Genomic DNA, 19848 nt, shown 5'->3' on the forward strand with positions numbered 1-19848 from the left:
AAAACTGTTCTTTAATATGATCTAGACAGCCAACATATGTTCTATAGTCAGAAAATTAAAATAATTATTGGAAGATATGTCTGTTATTGTTTTACCTTCACATTATTTTTAAGTAGTTACTACATTATGTGTCTGTTGGTAATGAACAGCTGAAGCTGTAGTATATACGTAAGTTAGCTTTAAAAAGAGAAATTTCAAGCTTGGATTACAGCACATAACAATTACCTCAGCTTTCAAGAGGCAGAGTCAGGTAGATTGCTACAAATTCTTGGCCACCCAGCAGTATACAATAATTCTTGCAAATCCACTGCTATGTATATACAGAAATGAATCAGACACACAATACAGATGTTTGTATACTTGTGCATATGGTGACAAAACAAAATCACAGGCAAGATGTCTGTGAAGATTGAAAGGATGAATAAAGTAGGTATACTGGTTATTGGTGTCTACTTGACAAAAACTAGAATCACCTGGTAGAAGGAACATGACCTGAAGAATTGCCACTTTCAGGTTTACATTTAGGAAAACCTGCCATGCATTCTCTTCATCAATGATTGATGTGACAGTGGCCATCAAAATGTGGGCTCTGCCACTGCAGGCCTGTTAATATCTAACAAAGGTTTGTTAGTATCTTGGGTACATATCTGCCAAAGGTTTGTTCTTATTGTACAGTCTGCTTTTAAACTGTGAGGTTTTTGTTGCCATTCTTATAAAGATTAATTTTAATTTCTTCCATCTTCCTTGTTGATTCTTGCTATTCATTTTGAGTTCTGGATATCATGTTGGCATCATTGTCTACGTATAGATCTTTGAGTGCTTTTCTCTAGCATTTTTTTTAAAGTTTAAAATCTGATTCATTCAGAGCTAATTTTGTCCAGAGTGAAAGTCAAGTGTCCAATTTTAGTCTTCTTGAGAGGATTTTCAATAAGCCTTTCTCAAATGTACATTTGTTTTCTATTTGTAGAGAATAAGATAGCTGTAGCTACATGAGTGTGCTACTGGATCCTCTATTGTATTTAATTTCTCTGCCTATCTGGGTTAGTGTCACTAATATATGTTTGTTTGTCTTTTCTTAAATGCTATGCAATAATCTAAATCAGGTATTGAAATACCTCCACCATTACCCTTAGTCTAAATACTGCTTTGCTACTGTGTGTCTTTGGTACTTCCCTATACGTGCTAGGAAGATGGTCTAATTTTGTGAAGAATTTCACCATAAAATTGTTGGTTTCACTGAGAGAATTTGGAAGCATTCCATGCTTTTCTACTTTGAGGCTTGTTTGGGAAAGGATTTGTCATTTTTTTCTTTAAAGATCTAGTAAAGCAACAGACTTTTCCAGTTTGCACTGTCTTACAGCAGAGGGGCCTTTTTATGCCTGCTTTAATCCCACCACTTTTACTGATATATATATATATATATATATATATATATATATATATATATATACTCCCATTTCGGGCATTTTTTTTGTAGTTCACACACATCTAGAAATTTGTTATTTATTTTAGATGTTTTTTCAAGTTACATCTATCTTTCTACTATCTCCCTCTCTCCTTCATCTATCATTCATTTACCTATATATCATCTATCTATCTTCATCTATCATTCATTTACATATATATCATCTGTCTATCATCTATCTATCTATCATCTATCTATCTATCATCTATCATCTATCTATCTATCTATCTATCTATCATCTATCTATCATCTATCTTTTATTTTCTATCACCACCTATCTATCTAATCTTTACAAGTTCTGTGGATTTAAGGGATATCTATTTTATCATCCCAATATTACCTGTAACTTTATTATTTTTTTAGACCTTTCTTTCTCTCTTGCTACATTTTTTTTTTAAAAAATATGGGGTCTCAATATGCTGTAGCCCTGACTGTCCTGGAACTCACCATATAGTCTAGGTTGGCCTTAAGCTCAAAAGAGATCCATGTGAATCTGCCTCCCAAGTGTTGGGATTACAGGTGTGTACCACCACTCCTGGTTCTTTTGTTTTATTTGATTAATTATTTTTCAATCTTGTGCAACAAGATTGGGACTATGAAAAGAATTTTCTACTCACTCCAGATAGGGAACTCAAAACAGTTCAATGTAAGAATAACAGCAAAGTCAAATTTGTTGAATCAATTAGTTTTATATGGGTTTACTTGTAAGAGTAGGAGTATAGTGTTACAACAGCAAAAATGACTCAAAGATAGCTACATCATCAATGCTCACCCCAGCATGGGCAACAGCTCATGAAAATCAGATACCTAGAGTGCACTGAACAAGCTGCAGAAAGCTCAATACACTGTTTGGAGAATGCCCTTTTCACATGCATTAGTCAGTTTGAGTCTCTTAAAGGCAGTTCAGCTGGTCTCATTATCTTCCAGGCAGCTTGGCTGTCTCACAGGTTGGCTCAACTTGTTAGACAGTATCTTTTTGCAGTCCTCAATTCCTATGTGTATTTCAGTAGATAGTGGCCTTTTGTATTTTGTCAGTTTCAGGAACTTCCTGAAATGTTTGAGTTTATTTTGGGGCTTAAAGAACATCTTAAAGAATGGAATGTTTTACCCAATATTAGCTCCCTCCAGCCCTCATTTAAGATATATTGTGTCTTTATGAGGTTTCCTCCTTATCTCAGAGAAAATAGCTATACAGCAGCTTGTATTTTTCTTTTCAAGGAATCGAATCTCTTTGATTCATGTTTTGTATTGTTCTTTAGTTTCAAATTATGCATTTCACCTGTTATCATTACTATTTTGCCCCTTGAATTTTCAGTTTGACTCATTTTCCTAAACCTTGAGAAAGATTTTTAGGTTATTTGTGATCTTTGTATTTTGAGTGTAAGCAATTACACTGGAGAATGTCCCTTTTAGAAATACCTGTCGAGATGCCAAAAGTTTTGGCAAGTTGTGATTTTCTTTTGTTTTATTCTTGGGATCTTCACAAATTAATCATATAAACATCTTTAGTTTCAAGTCAACTTGCAATAGTACAATTTTTCAGCCTTCTTGTATTTTATATGGTCTATAGCAGTGTCTCTCAAACTATGGGTCATGGTCCCTTTGAGGGAGGGTCACATAATCAGATATCCTGCATATCAGACATTTACATTATGATTCTGAACAGTAGCATAATTGCATTTATGAGGTATATACAAAATAATTTTATCGTTAGGGATCACTACAAAATGAGTAAATGTATTAAACTGTTGTAGCATTATTGATGTTGAGAACCACTGATCTATAGGTTTTGCTATTGATTTCTAGCTTTATTTAATTGTGAACTGTCTTCCTGAAATACAAGGCATTATTTCACTGTTTTCAGTTGTTAGAACTTGCTTTATGGTTTCAATACCAAGAAAGGAAGGATCAGATTCTAAACATCCTACTTAGTGCAGCATTATGAAAATGAGTACAAGGCACATCAGTCACAGCTTCTCAGAGGAGACTGGCCCCGGGCAGCACTTATGCTCTGCTACTTCTCACCAATCTTTAACCAATACCAAAAGGGAGTTTGTGGGAAGAAACAAACTTCAATGAAGCAGAGAGCCTTAAATCCATTCTAACATAAGCAAATCAGGAATACATTGAATAAACATGTAGTTCATTTAATAAAAACAGATCCCAGCATTTGCCAGTACTAAATGCAATATTAAATAAAATTAGAAAGTGGATGATAGAATTAAAAAATACATTTTACTAAGTAGATGGATAAAAGTAAGGTATATTTTATATCTTTGCATTTATCTTTCTTGATATTACAAGTGAAAACAAATTCTTATAAATTCAAGTGAACTTCACTAATAAATGATGGCATAATTTTACTGTTTTTTATATTCTAAGTTTTATCACATCTACTTCCTGTTATGTTTCAACATCCGTGTTTGTGTTGATATTTACTTGTCAGTAAATTAGACATCTAGAACAATAGTAAGATTCTAATTAAATGAATCATCTTCCATTCAGAGAAATTATTTCACATTGAAAACAATCACTTTTTAATTAGTCACTTTAATAACATTTTAATTTAGTGCTAACAAATGTGTTCAATTAACTGGAGTGTAATCTGAATTAATGAGATAATTATATAGAATCTTCAATTCCCTGTGTAATGGTGGACACTAGTTTTATTTTTTTTCAAATATTGCCACATCAAAATCATAGCTCCAGGATTGTTTATCAACAGATTCTTCCTTCTCAAATGTAAAACAATCAAAGCCGCTTTATGAAAGGACATAGTAATTAATATTTAACTAAATCAAACATCAATTACATTGAAAGAATATGCAAAATTACTTTCAAAATTAAAATTACTTTTGAAATTTTAATAGTCATATAGTTACTCAATTTATATAAAATATGTATTATTTTTCCACAATAAAAGCAACTAATCAAGGATCTAATTAAAACAGGAAACATTTTACTCTGCTTCAATGACAGAAAAAAAATTTTGTTGAAAAATTCATAGAATACTCTGTAACTGCATTCTTTCATCATTTTCATTAATCATTAGATTTGTATTCTAGCAGTTTTAAGTTTTTCTGTCATACATGGAATTATTCATAAATTTTCTGTAATCTTACCTGTGACACTATGATCTAGAATGTGTAACATGACATTGCAGCTTTTACAATTACATTATGTCTAGTATTTGGTTAGGTAAAATTTCTGAATCACATACAAGACATCATTGACTTTAGGAATTGTTTTAATAACAATTGCTCATTACATATTTACATTAAAACTAACTCTTGTCAGGGCAGTGATGGCACACACCTTTAATCCCAGCACGTGGGCAGTAGAGGCAGGCAGATCTCTGTGAGTTTGAGGCCAGCCTGGTCTACAGAGCAAGATCCAGGACAGGCACCAAAACTACACAGAGAAACCCTGCCTCAAAACAAACAAACAAACAAAAAGTAACAAAACTAACTCTTGTTTAGGTAGTTAGGGAATATTAACTATCCTTTGCTTGCTATATCTTCATTAAAATGTTAATTCAATATTTATATTTTTATAACAGTTATTTATAAAAATAGTTGGAATTTTATATTAAAACCTGTACTATTACTAGAAATTTTGTGGAGCTATGCTTAGAGTATTATATGTTATTAAGAAAACTGAGGTTTCTTCTCAGGGATTCTCCTGTTGATGAAATAATTTAAGAACAGACTTGGAAAGAAACTTAAGGCCACCTTTATTAGAATGTAAAAGAAAAACTCCCAGGGCACATGCTCAGAATAAGAATATGGAGGAAAAGGAGAGAAAAAAAATTATACCAGTTGAGTCATTCAAGTGTTTAGCAATGGAGGCCGACAAACAACAGCGTGGCAGAACCGGGAACTTCAGAGAAAGACTTGGAAAGCCCATATTCTGCAGGAGAACAAGAGAAAGCAAAGCATGGGAAAGAAATTTTTTTTGAAGAATGCGGCTCTTTCTTCTAAATACTATCACATGATCTTTATGGCTTCTTCTTGTTATTCAGTGTTTCTCCATTAGTCAGAAATATCCAGTGGAATATTATCAACCAAATACATATATATATATATATATATATATATATATATATATATATATATATATATATATATAATGGCAGACTTATTAAATCGGCTCACCTGTTCAAAGGGACAGGATGTTTCCAGGATGCTTGTAAAATCTGGAAGGCCAGAGAAACCAGAATCTCCACAATAGTCATACAGCTCTTGATCCAATGTGTCAAGAAGCATCATTGATGCAAATTTCTAAATCCAAAGTTTAGTAGAACCTGGGATCTGAAGAAAAAGGGTGGCGGCTGCAGGAAAAGCCAATGAAAACTGAAGTACTTCTGTCTTCTTGTGTTCTGTCTTTGGCCCTGGCTAATTTGAATGTAGTTTTCTCATACAGGGAATATTTTTTTTCCATCTACTTGGATAATTAACATGTAAATCTTCACCGGAAACAAGCTAATGAGCATACACAAATGTAACAATGGGATGAATTCTCAGGTGTCCCTCAGTCCAAAGAGGATGAGAGTCAAAATTAACCCTCATAGTAGCAATAGTAGACACCATCTCATGCAAGCAGAATCTCTCACCTGCTCTTCTGACCCTCTTCCTCCTACTGGGTTGCATCACCCAGACTTGATATGAGATTTTGTGTCTAGTCTTATAGTATCTTGGGATGTAGTGTCCAGCTGATATCCCTTGGAGGCCTGATATTTTTTTGAAGGGAAATGGAGGGGTAGATGTTGGGAGAGTGGAGGTATGTGTGTGCATGTGGGGGTGGTGAAGTCAAATGCATTGAAAATAAAGCAAAAAAAAAAAAAAGGGGCATGGTTGTAATGAAAATTCACCCACATTGATTCTGGTATTTGAATAGTTGCTTGGCCCTCATTTGGTGGTAATGTTTGTGATGGTTTGGTAACTGAAGCCTTGCTGGAGAAAGTATGCCACTTAAGCAGGATTTGAGATCTTATAGTCTTACCCTAAATTTGCTTTCTCTGTTTCTTAGTTGTGGCTCAAAAAGTGAGCACTCAGCATCCTACTCTAGCTAACATGCCTGCTGTTTGCCTACATGATTATCCATCACAACAGACACTAATATCCCAGGAACTGTAAGTCAAGTAAACTTTCTTTTATAAGTTGCTTTCCTCATAGTGATTTATTATAGAACTACAAAAGCAACTAATACAGACACCTATAATTTTTGTGTGTTAATTTTACTAAATGTATTCATCAGCTTTGGATTATTTTGGTAGAATCTTGAATGTTTTAAGCACAGAAGAATACCTTCTACAGATAAGGGTATTTTGAATTTTTGCTTTCCTATTTGCAACCTATTTATTTTTATCTCTTGTCTTACAATCAAGTACTATATTGAACAAAAATGGGAAGAGGGAGCATTTTTTCTTATTCCTGGTTTTAATGAAATACTTTGTGTATTTTTCTCTGTTTAGCATGAGGTTGGCTATGTCCTTGTTATATATTACCATTATTATGGTGAAGTATGTCCCCTGGGTTCCCCAGGACTTTTACCATAAAGAGATGCTGGGTTTTGTCAAGGGCCCTTTCTTCCTTGAATGACATGGCATGTGTTTGCTGTCCTTGAATCTATTTATGTAGTGGATTACAGTTATTGATTTATGTATATTGAATCATTTCTGTGTTTCTGGGATGAAGTCCACTTGTTCATGGAAGATTATTTTTGATGTGTTCATGAATTTGGTTTACAAGTATTGTATGGAGAATTATTTTGCATCTACATTCATCAGAACAATTTTCCTGTGATTTCTTTCCCCATTCCCCCCCCCCCTCTCTCTCTCTCTCTCTCTCTCTCTCTCTCTCTCTCTCTCTCTCTCTCTCTCTCTCTCTTTCTCTCTCTCTCTCCTGTTTGTGTTTGTTTGTTTGTGTTTGTTTTTTTCCTGTTTTGATTGATTCTTTGTCTGTTTTGGGTATCAAGGTAATACTGGCTTCATAAAAAAAATTGGAAGTGTAACTTTCTTTTCTATTTTACAGAATAACTTGAGAAGTATTGATAATGGTTCTCTTATTATTAGAATTCTGTTTTGAGTCCATCTGGCTCAGGCATGTGTCATTGGTATTTATGGATCTGTTCAAATCACTATACTTCCTATGAGAATGAGAAAAAGAATCCCATTAACAATAGCCTTAGACAAAGCTTGAAATTAATAAAACCACTAAAGTGAAAGACTTAGATAATGAACTAATTGTTCATTAATGAAATATTTTAAAAATTATACCAAAATATATACCTTCTACACTCAAGGATTGGTAGGATTAATATTATAAAAATTACTAAGGTTCCAAAAGTAATGTAGAGATTCAATGTAATCCCATCAAAACTCCAATGCAATTCTTTACAGGAATTGAAAAAAAAACTATGCATTTATATAGAGAAAAAATATCTAGGATAGATAAAACAATGTTGAACAATAAATATCTTTGGAAGTATTACGATTTCTGAATTGGGAAGGGTGGTAGATTTGATCACAGGATATTATATGAATGTATTCAATTCACAAACAATAAAAAATAAGTGTGAAATGCATCCCTTTGTGCTTTTAGTTAGGAAGCTCACAGAGTCTCTAAATCAGTGGTAGATTTTGCCATTGCTCTTAGTTGCCTGCTAGAACCAGATGATAAGAACCAAGGCTTACAGCACTACATACTTTGGATGTACTTCAGAGACCAATCAAGCTGAAACTTATCTAAGAACTTCCTAGTGCCAGAAGGTGTCATAAAGAGACAAGTGAAACAATAAAGGACTCACATAGAGGAAACTGAACTAGACATACTCATGGTTATCTGCTGTTGTATTCAAATACTATGTGGAGGTGAAAGAGCTAGGAAGAACTGAGTGGAAACTGTTTATAACACTCCAGGTTCAGGAAGTCCAGTGCTCTCATTGTCTTAGATTTCTGCTACAAAGAGGAATATTAATTGATTCGAAAAGAGTACATTTTTTGTTAATTTTCTTTCTGAGAAAACATTGATTTTATAAAAATAAAGTAAACATTGTTGTTACTTTGTGTCAGACATTCCAACATGTCTGATTTATAAAACTGACATAGCTATTGTCTGACATTTATTGATTATATAAGAAACTAAATGCACAGTCTTATAAAATTAATGGTATATGGGATAGTTGAGACAGGAATCATTCTACTAACTCAAGAAATCAACACCTGTCTTGAAAAGTTAATGCATACTATCTGGAAAAGAATGTTTTCACTTCAGAGAGTTTGTCTGAACTTCAAAAATAAAAGGAAAGAATGAAAAGAATTATTGAATTAATAAGAAAATCATGAATGAAATCCACTGCCTAAAAATTTAAGTGACTTTCTCTGTTTGCTTGAAAGATGAGGCAGAAAAAATGTAGGGAAAGAGGAAGGAGAAGGAGCAGAGGAGATAGAGAAGGAGGAGGAAGAAGGGGGGGTCAAGTGAGCAGGGTGGAGAGTGGAAGAAAAAGAAAAAAGGAGGGAGGCAGTAAGGAAGTCCACAAAAACAAAATTTGTGTATCTGCTGGTACCATTGAATTAACCTTACATATTAAAATAATTCTTAGAACCACTTATACTTTCTCTATGACATGTTAAAGCGTAACTATAATGTAATGCTTGCTAATTTATGTCAAATATTAGTTTAAAGTATTTACATTCTTTGAAGATGTAAGGTAAATATCACAAAACAATTTATTGTTAAGTAATTTTTTTGCAATCCATTGATGTGTTTGACCTAAGTGTACATGACATGTATTAATTTTTAATTGGGAGAAATGAATATCATTTACACTGTGCAACTCCAATTGTAGTTGATTTTTTAACATTTGATCAAAAAAGTGTCCATCTTCTATCTTTAAACTATAGTGATTTCAGCAATTCTTTTGAATTCAGGAATTTAACAGCACTAAATACTGAGATTTTGGTAAATATTATGTTTTTAAAATATTATACACATTCCATGAGTCATTAACCCTTTGATCAGTGGCTAGAAACATTGGAATACTCCCTGAGTATCACAAAGAATTGGCTGGCAGCTGGCCTTTGGAACTGTGTATCACAGAGTGAGGTACAAGCTGTCTGTCAGTGCATGAGCAGCTTTGAAAGCTGTATGTGCTTTCAGCAGCACCAATCTCCTTTCCACTATATTGGGAGCTGTACAATTATTTAATTTTTTTTTAAGTGCTGTTCCTCCTCTACTTGGAAGAGAGTTTAAGATTATTTGCTTACTTTCCTGTCCTTTTTATTTATTTTATTTTATTTTATTTTATTCAGAAGAAAAAAGTGCAGGCAGTGGGCAAATTTTTTTTTGACTAAATAATGTACTTTAAAAACGGATTTTGATCTTAATTCTACACTCCATGTTCCTCATTGGACGTCATTGTACTGATGCTAGACCGTTTCACATACAGGTGGCAGAGCAAGTCTGAGGGCCATTGAACATGACTAATTCTGCTAATGCATCACAATTACCGAGACACCTGTGCTAAATAACCTTGTTCCATTTCCAGGAAAATGAACAGTGTTCAATAACCCTCAAAATATCTTATTTCATGCTGATTCAGGTTTCCTGCAGCCATTTTTCTGTGACATTGCTTCCATAACAACATAGCATGTGATTAAAGAGGCAAAAGCATCTTGTCTCCATATACATACTTAGATTCTTCCTCCTTCATTTTCTTTTTATAACTGACCTCGTTGTCCCGAGGCACTTATCGAAAATATTTATATTTTCTTATAGAGAGCAAAATAAAAAAATGATATCATTTGTCTTAAAGCGCCAGTCCAAGCACTGTCACTCTGCTTATACCAGAGTTCCACACTGTTAAATTTCACAGGCAACTACTAGACACTAAGAATGATGTGAGTCACAGCATCCTCTTTCAAAGCTTCAAAAGCCACCAGTTGCCTGATGATGTGTTAAATGGCAAAAGCTTGTAAACCAGGAGGTGCCAATTAGAGGTCCGTTTACCTTTGCACCAAGGTAGTGATATGCATTTGTGCTCCTGAATTATCTTATTTCACAGTACAAATGAAATAAAAAAAATGAGATCTCCACCTATTATTTAAAGAACAATGTGAGTTCTAATACTGACAAATACCATAAACAGTTAAATGAAGGAAAGTTGAAATGATATGTATTGCCAAAGAAGCTAATAATAACAGCAAATATAACATGATATATGATGATCACATGATTCAAAACAAATCTAATTAAAAAAGCAAACGATTTGTAGGTAATGTGGGTATTGATTACACACATTAAGTTGTACTTATTTACTGAAATAAGTACAGGATACATATGGCCAGTAAAAGTTATGAGACAAATATATGTGTGAAAACACAAAGGTTATAATTAGCTGGCTTTTCCTGTTTCTTGTTGGTTCTTGGAACTGAACCTCCAGACTCAAGCTTGTTAGATGCGCACTCATCACTAAACTGAGGTCACACCCTCCCTTCAAGACAGTCAGGCTAAATTGCTAACTCTCTTAGCTCATGCTGACCTTGAACTTGTGACCATTCTGCCTTCGCTCCCACCTTAGCTAGTATTCAGGGCCTACAACACCAAGCACTAAGTCCAGCAAAAACAGTCTTTTAATGAAAAGTTTTGAGATGGGGACTAATGACAGAGTTTGTTCACATTATTTTTGAACCCCATGTTCACACAAACATTTTAAAACAAGGACATTGAAATGCAGACTATTTGTTTTAAGATAAAGTAAAGTAGTATGTTCTTTGCTTTCTTTACTGTGGGGATTTGTGCAGTATGTATTTGTTAGTGAACTTATACAAGATAGTGCATATGGGTTTGATATTTAATTTTAACACTCGTTTGTTTACTACTAAAGAGAAATAAAATAATACATTTACACTTAATTTCTTTTATCTGCAATTCAATTTTCTGTTTATAAATATCTCTCTGTTTTTACTTTTACTTAATAGAGTATATATTATGTTATCCATTCATTTGGTTATTTGTCCCTGTGCTTTATCCAACCTTGGTTTCAACAATTCTCGCTCATATAGTGATGTACATTGAAATTGAACTATAAAAACAAGTATATATTTCTTCCTGATTTTTTTATCACACTTTAACCTCTTTTTAAAAGCTATATTTTTTTCACCAGATTTTTAGTTTTGTTTACTTACTTGATGATTGTTCACAAATAAAATTGTAAATGTTATAGTGTAAACATGGTATTTTAATGCATCTTTAGATTGTGAAATAGCAAAATAAAACTATTTAAAATAACTTTCCTTACATACTTAAAGACTTAAAAAAAGAAATAATATGTATTAAATCATGATAATAGATGGTTTATGAGATGGCCTAGTGTGTATAAGTGCTTATCATGAAAGCCTATCAACATAATTTCAGTCCCCAGAACCCATGCTGGGAGGAGAGAACTATCCCCTAGAAGTTGTCCTCAGACCACAACTCTAAACCATGATATGTTCATCTCCACACTCACAAACACCCACAGACAATAATTATATAAAAAATCAGGTATTGATAGGCATTCATTAACTGACTCTCTAAATCTCTAAGCAAACCCCTGAATAAATTACTTCTTTTATAGGAGTAGCCTTAGTCATGGCTTCTTTCTACAGTAATAAAGCAGTAACTAAGACATCATGTTACAGTATGAGCTTACATACTATAATCGTCCATTCAGTGGTTGGAGACAAGAGGACAACTAGGGATTACTGGCCACCAGGGTAGCTCTAGGATAATCCCCCTGTTAAGAAGGTAAAGCATAGATAAATAGACTAGGTTACCTGATGTCCTTATTTGGACTCCACATGGACAGAGAACCCCAATCACACATATCTAACATGCTTGCACTCGTGCACACACACACACACACACACACACACACACACACACACACACACATACACACACAATTTTGATTTGTCTCACTTTTCTTCCCTGTGTAGACAAATACTCTATTTTTTAAAACCCAGTATATATATATTTGATTCAGGTTTATGGTTATTGCCTAAATGTCAAATATTTCCTCCCATCCTTTCCTTTTTGTTTCTTATAAAAGAGCCACGGCAGCAAAATCCCATTGCTGAAACAATACCTAGATAACTCATCGAACATGGAGAATTTGAGCTGGTGCTTACAGAGAGACTTCACTCCTATTTCTTAGTATCTTTGATGCAGAGAGATTTCAAAAGTAAATAAGATTCATGTGGCATTTGTCTTTCTAGCTTGGATAATTTTCACTTTACAGAGTTCCTTTGTATTGTCAAGAGTATAAGAATTTTTTGTCTTTGTTGTTGTTGTTGTTGGGGAACCAGGAAAATTCCATCATGTGTATGTGTCATACACCATCCATCTGTTGTTAGGCTCTTAGGCTGATTCTGTATACTGTCTGTAATCAGCATGGCCACAGTAAATATTATATGGAAAGTATGTTTTCTACATACTAATTTATTCAATACAGACTTAATTGTGGGATTATAAATTCAAACTGTAGTTCTATTTTTAATTTGAAGGGTATTTTTATTATATTCTACATGCATAGATGTTCTTCCTACATACATATCTATTCACAGTGTGAGTATGTGGTGACTATGGAAGCCAGAAGTGGACACTGGATCCCTGAACCTGGAGTTAGAGACAGTTATGAGCAACCATGAGGGTATTGGGAATTGACTCAATGGCGTCTTGTAGAGCAACTTGTTCTTATAACTGCTGAGCAGTCTTTAGAAAAATTAAAGCTCACCTCCAGTGACAGACCTCTTCGAAAAAACACACATTGCTGAATCCTTCTCAATCAGTCCTATCAACTGCGGACTAAGTAGTCAAACATATGTCCCCATGGGGGATATTCTCATTCAAACCAACACACTAACAGTTGCAATGGAACACTGCCTCTCATTTGTTTTCATGAGTGTTACAATTTCTGGGTTTTAGTTTAGGAGAAAGGTTTGTCACTTATTGGCATGTAAAAATTAATTGCCAGTTTTCTCAACACTCTCATGTTTGGTAAACATTTAACTGTATATTAGGATTCTTTGTGAACAACCTTCATTTTCACTCTAGGATCTGCATTTCTAGGAAGAGTTATGTGATACAGAGATTTGGGACAGTACTTTGAGACCAGAAAATGTACAAATGGACCCTTTTCTTGCCAGCTTGTCATTTGAGAAACCCAATACATGCTATCCTTTATCACTCCAATGGGGCAAAATGGCTATTTAAAGTGTTCTGAGTCCTGTCATAATCTGAGGGGCAGAAACAATTAACTCATATTTTAAATAAAACAAAAGCTTAAAAAGTAAACTTCAAACTATCCTTCCTTTCCCCATTTACAGTATGCAAAAGGCATGTCAGCCAGTCTATGCCTTCCTAGGCACTTCACATCCTGTTCTAGTTCATTTATTCAGTGCAAGAAACCTACTCTAATCTGCTGTTGGAAATGTGTCAAAAAAAAAAAAAAGAAAGAAAAGAAAACCAAGCAAATGCTGACTGCATTTTTTATTTATTCTGCTTATAAAAATAGCATTATGGTGCCAGACAGTTGTCTTATCCACCTGCCACTCTTTCTCTGCTCTATCATTATTTTTCAAAAGTTGTTCTTCAAAATGTATTCTTACAGTAATGATTCCACTTGTATGTGCTGTGAAGCACGTTTGTATAAACTAAACTCAAAATTTAGGGCTTTTCAACTTCCACTGGCATCGAAGGGAGTAAGGATCACTGCTCATTTATCTTTCTAAACACAGTAATTCTAAACTGCTTGATTTCAGGACACTTATCTCCTTCAGTTATATACTTCATCAATTTCCATGAAGGAGACCATAAAAATGTCATGCACATGGAACATTATGGCTAATAGGAATGGAACTGAAGGAAAAAAGGAAAGTATCTAAATAATACCAAGCATATTTGTATGAGTGGAGGTACTTAACGTGCTACAGATAAAACCACTTCTTAATACCACTACTTATTGTCTGTTGGTATATTAACTCATATCAGTGATTTACTATTATTACAAAATGTGAAATTCAAGTGAAAATTGCTCTTATAATATGATATCTTTATAATGACTATTTTTAAACCAAGTAAATAAAAATTTTTCCCATGAATGAATGGTAACAAGAAAGTGAAAAAAGATTTTTTTAAGATTTAGAAACTCATTTTATCTTAAATTGTATACAATTAGAGTTATGTTTAATGTTACTTCAAAAACTACCACCTATGCTAAACATATCTTTAGAATAATAATAAAGAAGTATATACATGCTACTTAAATTTCTACTTCACTGAGACTCTTATTTTCTAAACTTCTTGTGGAACTTTTTCTACAAGCTCTAGCAAAGTGTGGTTTGATGTTCTCGTGTAGTATATTTTTAGAGTTATATATGAGACAAAAAAGAGTAAGCCCAAGTTAGTATTAGAACCACAAATTATTTCTGCTAGATATGGTTTATCATTATATGAGTTAATTGCTTTTACTTTTATATTGTGAGGGATAACAAGGTCAGACAAATTACTAAAACAATATTCTCAGATTAGTTATATTCCATAAGCATAGTAACAACTATGCTTTGATAGTTATGAAAAAGTCTGTCATTGGAAGGCTAGAGAAGAAACAGGGAAAATTTCAATCTTATATATGTATGTGGTACAGTATGAAAGATCTTGGAAAACGATTTTGAGTCTTCTGAGAGGAGCACTATTCTCAACATAATGTAACAAAAACATTCATTGTTTTAATACCTTTGAGGAGACACTGAGCAGACTGGTATGGAGGGGAATGGAACTATGTGAAATAATATAGGACTCAGAATGTGGCTTAGGGTAAATGGACGGGGAAAATTTGGCATTTCTATGATAGTTATCAAAAGAACACTTGGCAACACCAGTACAACATTCTTCTCTCATGTGATTTCTTTCAAATAGTTTTGTTCTGATGGATAAGTGAACATCATAGCCTTCCCTATTTGGAGCTCTTTTGATGAAAACTCACTTCCATGCAAGAAACCATAGATGTATTCATTTTATTTTAAAACAAATTAAATGCTTTCTTATTAGAATTAACATAGTATAGCACTACAAATTAATAATTTTGTATATATATATGAAGCTACATCAAAGAAACTAATAGTTCAAACATTGTTAGGATTAACTTGAAAGCAGATGTTATAATGTGATAGAACATGCAAGAGTGAAGATGTGAATTGTGGAGTTTGTGTTTCATCTCATCTTTCATAGGTAAGTATAAGTGGAAGTTTCTATTCTGCCAGCAACTCCAAAATACTCTGCAGCCACTTTATCAATTACCACACAGAGGCTTATATTAATTATAAATGTTTGGCCATTACCTCAGGATTATTATTAATTAGCTCTTACATTTAAATTAACCCATTCCTATTAATCTATTTATTGTCATGTGGTCCATGGCTTCCTGGTCTTTAGCATCCTACTCGTTGATTGGCTGACTCACTCTCCCTACTCCACCCTTCTTCATCTTCGCCCTTAGTTTGATTGTACTGCCTAACTCCATTCTGTCTCACCATTGACCAAAAGGAGTTATTATCAACTAGTGAGAGCAACACATATTCACAGGGTACAGAGGAGGCAGGTGAGGGCAAACATAATGTGTGGTCTGCTCCTTGTAGGGGTCAAGGTATGTTCTTTAATAGTGCAATTCAGATTTTGGACAAGTTTTAAATTCATTATGACTGATTATGTTCCTTAGGAACAAAGAAGCTTATTAAAATTTTCTCCTGGTCTACAGAGCAAGATCCAGGAAAGGCGCAAAGCTACAAAGAGAAACCCTGTCTTGAAAAACCTTAAAAAAATTCACATGTGATAAGTATAAAGGACCATATACTCATTTACTTTGTTTCATTTTTTTATTTTGACAGCTAAAATTCATTTTCCTTTCCAATTGATACATAGTCCATGTGGTTTTATGGACAGTATTGAAATGTAAGTGAACGTTTTGGAAGTTCATGACCATTACTAATTTTTAGTCAAACTTTTACTACAGTCAGAAGATTGAATATCAATGTGACCATTACCGTGAACATTGGATCTGTAAATTAAAGTTTCATTCTACAAAGAATCAAGACTTTTCTTTTTCAATTATTAACAATTTCTTTAACAGAATAGCAACAACATATCTATTACATTATTTTTGTTTCTTTGACCACTCTTAAATATTTACACAACTAGGAATAAAATATTTTATAGCCATAAAATTTGTATCTTTATAACAAATGATTGCTTTCAAACTTAGTGGTTTGAGATAACTCTAGCATGTTTGATATTGTTTTTTGGTTTTATTGATAAATTAATATGTATTTATTGATAGGAACTTTGATCAATTTCATAAGAAGATTAATGACTTATTGTGTTATCTAGGGCTCAGAATCAGTTTGTAGCTATCCACAAAGAGTGTTATGAGATTTAGATGATCACTAGAACTGAGACAAGAATAGGAGCTAAAAGAAGCCTCCCTTTCCACCTACACAAATATAATCTTTTTAGTTTTACTTGTTAGTAAATGATTAATTGTTCACTTGCAAAGTGTAATGGCTGGTTTTGTGGGTCAGCCTGACACAAGCTAGCATCATCAGAGAGAAGGAGCTTTGGTTGAGGAAATGCCTCAATGAGATCCAGCTGTAAGACACTTTCTCATTTACTGATCAATGGAAGAGGGCCCAGCGTATGGTGGGTGGTCCATCTCTGAACTGTGGGTCCTGGGTTTTGTAAGAAGGCCATGAGAAATAAGCCAGTATGTAGCATGAATCTTAAAGAGTCTTATTAATAAAATCAAACCTGAGCCAGATATTAGGGTGAACTGGAAGATCAGAGAACCAGAACAAGCCACAGCTAACCTCACCTGGCCAACTTCTCAGCTGGTCTTGTTTCCTCAGACTGGAAGCTTCTGTGTCCTCATCCCAATGGCTATCAGCTGAACTGTGCTTGAAAGCCTGAATTCTTAACCAGCCAAATGCTGCTACTTTCTGGCCCTCACGCCTTATATACCTTTCTGCTTTCTAATACCACTCCCTGGGATTAAAGGCTCTCTTTCTGGCATTAAAGGCACGTGTCAACATGCTTGGCCATTTCCAATGTGGCCTTGAACTCACAGAGATCCGGAGGGACTTCTACCTCTGGAGTGCTAGGATTAAAGGTGTGAGTGCCACCATTTTCTAGCCTTTGTATCTAGTGGCTGTTCTGTCTCTGAACCCAGATAAGTTTATTAGGGTGGACAGTATTTTGGGGAACACAATACCACCACGCCAGTAAGTTCCATTCCCCATGGCCTCTGTATGAGCATCAGCTCCTGACTTCGGGGTCCTGCCATATTTGAGTTCTTATCGTGACTTTAGTCAGTGATGAACAGCAATGCTGTAGTGTAAGCCTAACAAACCCCTTCATTCCCAACGTGCTTTTTACTCATGGTGTTTCATCGCAACAATAGAAACCCTAACTAAGATAGAAAGCTTTTTCTTCTTGGCTTATCCTGCCCAGTCCATACAGGGAGAGACCGAGATTACCCTTATAGTTGTCATTGTGTAAGTGGATTCCTAATTTCTTTATTATTTTACTTTTTTGTCTGTAAGCAAATATAACACTAGTGAGGAATAGACCAGTCCAGTTGCCTAGAAGACACATTCTCACCTGTCTAGGTACTTGAAAATCATTAAGCAAACTTCAGGGTCCCAACTTTTCTCTGTTGTAGGACCCAGCTTTGCTGGGTGAGCTTAGCAATACACTGTCTTTGAGTCATTTCTGCTTCTGTAAGTAAGCCCACAGTTACAGCTATAAGACTCCCAATAAAACTCATGGGTCCACCGAATTGGACTTTGGCAATACCCTTACTTTGTTCTACAGTTGATTTCATAGCTGATGTGGGTAGATCTTTGTTCATGTCTCCCTAGAGTTGTGTTATGCAACACTGGTATTACATGATCACACTTGCATTAGTTCTCTAAAGAAGTGGAACTCAGAAACAGAAAGTAGAGGTGTGATTATCAGGGGTTGACATTGGGTGACATGGAAATCAGTCTACTGTCCTAGAGCTATAGACTTTCCGTTACAAAAATAAACAAATAATAAACAAGTAAATAAATAAAATATTCAAGTGTCTTAACTTTCACTTAACTCACCTTTAAAAAACAGTTTTTTCTTTGCTATGTTTTAACTGCACGCTCTGTTTCTTTATATACCACAGATGGCAAGATTCTCTCCTACAGAAGAAAAGGAAAGGCAAGTCTTTTCTTTTTATAGTATCATCTTATTTAAAAAAAATATATTATATATATTATATTGACAACTCAGTTTATAAAAGTTTCTTGCACTTCTAAAAATGAACATAACTAAATCGGTGTGTTTATTTATCAATACTTTCCTGCTCAGAATCTTTTCTGGAACTTTCTTGAGTACTCTGGAACTAAGGCATCTGAACTCCACAATTAACAACAGCTAATTAAGCACAGTGGTTCTTCCAGTTCCTTCCTCATATGAGGTATATATGTAAAATGTTTTCCATAAAACATGCACACAAATTCTCTAATATTTGTAAATAAAATAAAAAGATAAAATTGCAAACCCCTCTAATCATTTACTGAAAAGAGATATGTGGCTCCTTATGTTAATAACAACCAGGTTTTATATAAAGCTTTAGGGCTTTCTGTGCAGAAATATTTTTCCCTACTTTTGTTCTACTTGTTCAGTGATTGATTCCACTGGTAGATAAAGGCTGACAATATGATTATATTTATAATAAATTCATTCTTAGTGAACATATATATTTATTAAATATTTATGCAACAGTTGGTATTTTAAGTAGTTTAGAAGATGATCAATCATAAAGAATTCCTCTAGCAAAAGAAAGAATTAAACATGACATGTATGAGAATTATGATACATTTTCAAAACTGACCAAGCATGTTATAGAGATCTGGTCGTACAATGCAGCATAACATATGTCCATGAAGGATCTTACATATATTAAGTTTTTGTGTTAGATATTTCTGCCACGATATGTACTAAATAAATCAGTAATGATTTGGACATATTCTTTTCTTTTTAAGATACAAATTATATGCAAAATATATTGCCAACTTCTCAGTTAAGCTCCAGTATATGAAGAACTTGGAAGGAATCACTCAGCTTCTTCCAAGAGCGAAAATCTCAACAAAATGAAAACAAATGACTTTCCTTAGATCCATTAGACAACTGAGGTGGTGGGACGTATTACCACCTGGAACCTAAACAAATAGGTTAATCTGGAGTTTCACAGAAAAGTCTTACCCTTCTGGAGCACCAAAGGCAAAAACTGATAGAAACCTAAAGGGTAATTTTGACCAA

The 19848-nt window shown here is 34.0% G+C and overlaps 1 long non-coding RNA gene across 1 annotated transcript; it reads right to left on the bottom strand.

Annotated features, from left to right (window-relative positions):
* Nucleotides 1-5174: 5174 nt before the first annotated feature.
* On the bottom strand, nucleotides 5175-5778 carry LOC143267717 (uncharacterized). Its single transcript, XR_013043142.1, has 2 exons — nucleotides 5620-5778; nucleotides 5175-5374 (listed from the first exon to the last, which is right to left on the bottom strand). It is a non-coding gene; the product is annotated as an uncharacterized LOC143267717 (long non-coding RNA).
* Between the last annotated feature and the right edge of the window lie 14070 nt (nucleotides 5779-19848).

The sequence above is a fragment of the Peromyscus maniculatus genome, chromosome 11 (assembly GCF_049852395.1).
Source record: "Peromyscus maniculatus bairdii isolate BWxNUB_F1_BW_parent chromosome 11, HU_Pman_BW_mat_3.1, whole genome shotgun sequence".
Classification (NCBI taxonomy): Eukaryota; Metazoa; Chordata; class Mammalia; order Rodentia; family Cricetidae; genus Peromyscus; species Peromyscus maniculatus.